The 4,187-nt window shown below is 33.5% G+C and overlaps 1 pseudogene; it reads right to left on the minus strand.

The window, feature by feature from the left end:
• Positions 1-505: 505 nt before the first annotated feature.
• Positions 506-1,576, minus strand: LOC125420094 (photosystem II D2 protein-like; annotated as a pseudogene).
• Between the last annotated feature and the right edge of the window lie 2,611 nt (positions 1,577-4,187).

The raw sequence follows: 4,187 nt of genomic DNA on the forward strand, positions 1-4,187 counted from the left end.
TAAAAGAGCCTTGAACACTAGAAGAAAAGCACCTATACTTAACAAGATTAAATGAATCCAAAAATTGTAGTCATTTTATTTCTATCTTTCCATATGTAACCGAAGAAAGGAAAAGATTCTTCAAGAGTTTCAGGTCCCAGAAGTGCATGATAAATACCGCCAAAGCCTAATACTGCAGAGGAAATTAAGTGAATTACTCCAGACACAAAGTATGGAAAGGTGTCTAGAACTCCCCCCCCCCCCCCCCCCCCCCCCCGGGACCTACCCCCAACCTAGAGTAGCTAGGTGGGGAAGTAAAATTAATCCTTGTTCATACTTCGACTTCTCTGGAACGAAATGAGCCACTTCAAATAGGTTCATTGCTTCGGCCCAGAATACGATTAATCCAACATGAGCTACATGAGCCCCCATTAGTTTACTAGATAAGTTGATAAGTCAGGCATTTGAGACCCACCAAGCGAAAGCAGTGGTTTCTTGGTCATGACCAGCTAAAGATAAAGTTGCATTAAAGAGTGTTTCCACAAGGTAGAACCTCCTCAGGGAATATAAAGTTTTCATGAGGCTGATCTTGAGCCGCCATCCAAGCACGAATACCTTCGTTTAAGATAATATTTTTGGTGCAGAAAGTCTCAAATTCTAGATCTTTTACTGCACGGATTTCCTAAGAAACGAAGTCATAGGCACGTAGATACAGGGCTAGACCGACTACTCTAAGAGCACTCATCCATAAACCGGTTACTGGTACAAATAACATAAAGAAATGTATCCAACGTTTATTGGAAAAACCAACCCTAAAGATTTGGGACCAAAAGCAGTTAGCGATGACCATTGAATAAGTTTCTTTAGCTTGAGTTGGGTTAAAAGCCCAGAATGTATTTGCACCATCACCATCTTCAAATAAAGTATTTTCTACGGTAGCACCATGAATAGTGCATAGCAGAGTAGCGCCCAATACCCTAGCAACTCCCATCATACGAACTGGGTTCAATGTCCAATTATGTAACCCTTGGAAAAAGAGGATGAATCGAAATATAGCTGCTACACCAAAACTTAGCGCGAAGAACCAACCAGATTGACCTAGCGAATAAATCAGGAATACAGAAACAAAAATCGCAATTGGATCGAAGAATGCGATTGCATTATAAGGTCGTAATTGAACAGATCGAGCAAGTTCAAATTGACATAATATGAAACCTATTAGTCCGAAAGCACCATGAAGAGCAACGAAAGTCCACAGACTGCCTAATTGACACAAAGGAGTAAAATCTCCTTGTGCTTCAGGGCCCCATAGTAACAACAAAAAGTGTGCTAAACTATTAGCAGGAGTAGAAACTGCGACGGTTAAGAAGTTGCAGCATTCCAAATAGGAACTTGCTAATCCATGGATATACCATGAAGTTACAAAGGTTGTACCTCTAAACTAACCCCCTAAGGCAAAATAGGCACAAGGAAAGAGCACTAGACCAGACTGACCTACAAAAATGAACTGGTCCCTCCGTAACCAGTCATCCATAATATCAAATAAGTCATTTTCATCTTTGGTAAATTTACCAAGGGCTATAGTCCTAGTGATCCTCCTATTGAACTACTTCAACAATTTTCGAGCACCTCGTAGCATTTTCAGAATGTTGGGGCTTCTATCATTTATGTATGATTTGATTTCTCGTCCACTGCCCCTTCTTTCGAATAGGTTTCGAATATAAAAAAATTTATTGGTCTCTAACTCGACCTAGTAAAGTAAAATCCCTTAACTCAATTCGGTTATCCTTTTCTATTCTTAATAACCACCTGAATCATGAATTGTCTTATGACTCATCAATCAGATAGACACATTTTTTATTTGATTTGAAAAAAACTGTTTAAGAAACAAGCGAGCGATCCCTTTTCTCGCTACAGATAGATTCCCAGTTATATTCCTCCTGTTCCATCAACTAATCTTATTCTTGAATCCCGTTGGGAAAATTAATAAAAATAAGAATTTGTAGTATCTTAAACTACTATAGTATCATATATTTTATTACTTTCTATTTTACTCTTTCATTTTCTTTTAACAAACTTCCTATTCTATTTATTTTATTTTATTATTTATATTTAATTAAATTAATAGGTATTGAATTTAATAATAGGAGACTATAAATAAAAGTCTCTTTCTTGCATCCATTTTCCATCCGATTATCGGAACAAGAATATTGTATGTATCCATATGGATGGGAATATTTGTTACATGAAACCACGATCTGATAGATATCTATCTAAGTATCTAAAATAGATTCTTATAAATTATGAAATATATATAATAAAATAGAAAGTGATATTGTCTTGTGTGCGGGAATCAAAGAAAGGTATTTTAAATGCCTCTTATGTATGTTGTGTTTGGAATAAATCTTTATCTATAAAGTAAAGGAATGGAATGGCATTCCTATACAACATCTAGAAACAAGAAGATTTAATCGGAAATATTGACGGATTCCCGCATAGTCCAAAGAAATATGAAAATGAAAAAAAAAAAATCCACTGTTCCAATTTTATCTCTAATCAAATTTTAATATCCGAGTAGTGGATATAGTTATGATTCAATGGGTTAGGTCCACTTACTTTTTATTTTGTTGATTTCTAATTGATTTGATTGGAATAATAGAATAAAGTAATAGGAATATTTAGAGATTCAAGTAGACAACTTAGCATTATTCATTATAAACTTATCATTATAATATTTATAACAATATAATAAACATAATAACAAATGTTCAACTTTATAACTATAATTACTAGAAATTACTACACTTCATTAGTATTTAATAGAATTTCAATATAAAAATTAATTATATTACAATTATATTTTATGCTTTGTTACTTTTTTATTACACATGGCAACCAATATCTCTATAAATATGAATACTGTCGTTGGAGTTTTATGAAAAAACCAAAGCCCCTTATCGGATTTGAACCGATGACTTACACCTTACCGTCTCGTTACTCTACCACCGAGTTAAAAAGGCCCATTTACTTCAACTCCTGAATAAGTTGCTAGTTACTATGATTTTAGTGTGTATATTTATTATATGTTATATGTCTATAGACATATCTTATACATTTATACTTTATAATCTATGTAATAGATATATCTTAGATGCATAGTGGGTCATTCAGGAACACTCAATTTGATTTACCTAGCGAGTATAGAATATACTAGTAAGTGTAGGTAAAAAAAATGTTTATTGATATAGGATTTGATAAATATCAATGCAATGAATTGTTTTTAGACCGGCCGACCCTAATTTCTTTCCATTATAAATGTATAAGATATGTCTATAGACATATCTTATACATTTATACTTTGTAATCTATGTAATAGATATATCTTAGATGCATAGTGGGTCATTCAGGAACACTCAATTTGATTTACCTAGCGAATATAGAATATACTAGTAAGTGTAGGTAAAAAAAAGGTTTATTGATATAGGATTTGATAAATATCAATGCCATGAATTGTTTTTAGACCGGCCGACCCTAATTTCTTTCCATTATTTTCCATTATAACGAAATTCATTTGATTGATACATGTACCTACCAATTCAACATAGCTTAGAAATATTTTATCAAAGCAATCGTTGATAAAGAGATTCGGCCTATCCTCTGAACCCAAAAAAAAATTAGAGAAAAAAATTCAATAACTTATCATTTTTTTATTTGAATTTCCTGTCTTAGTGTGAGGTAGAAATATGCCCACCTAATGTTAACAATGAGTGAATCGATAAATGAAAGCATAAGAATGGGGTTTAATCCCCTTTTCTGGTAGACCAATTACCACCGAAAAGTATTGTCCTTTGTATTGAGTCATATCATTCCCATTCCATTATATTGTATATTGACAATTTCAAAAAACTATTCATTCTATGAGCATAGTATGATGGCGGTTGGGCAAGTATGCCCCCAATGTCTAGTGGTTCAAGACATCTCTCTTTCAAGGAGGCAGCAGGGATTCGATCTCCCTTTGGGGTAGGGTACTATGAAAGGAAGTTAATCATAGACTATCAATAAAGGCTAAGGATAAGAGTAAAATAAAGAAAAACGAACTTTGTCATTGAAAGATTGATTGTCCAATTGATTTGGCAATACCAAAAAGATTATTAGTAATCCACACTGCTTTCGCTAAAGCGCATATCCATATGGATAGAAATATATCA

The sequence above is a fragment of the Ziziphus jujuba genome, chromosome 5 (genome assembly GCF_031755915.1).
Source record: "Ziziphus jujuba cultivar Dongzao chromosome 5, ASM3175591v1".
Taxonomy (NCBI): Eukaryota; Viridiplantae; Streptophyta; class Magnoliopsida; order Rosales; family Rhamnaceae; genus Ziziphus; species Ziziphus jujuba.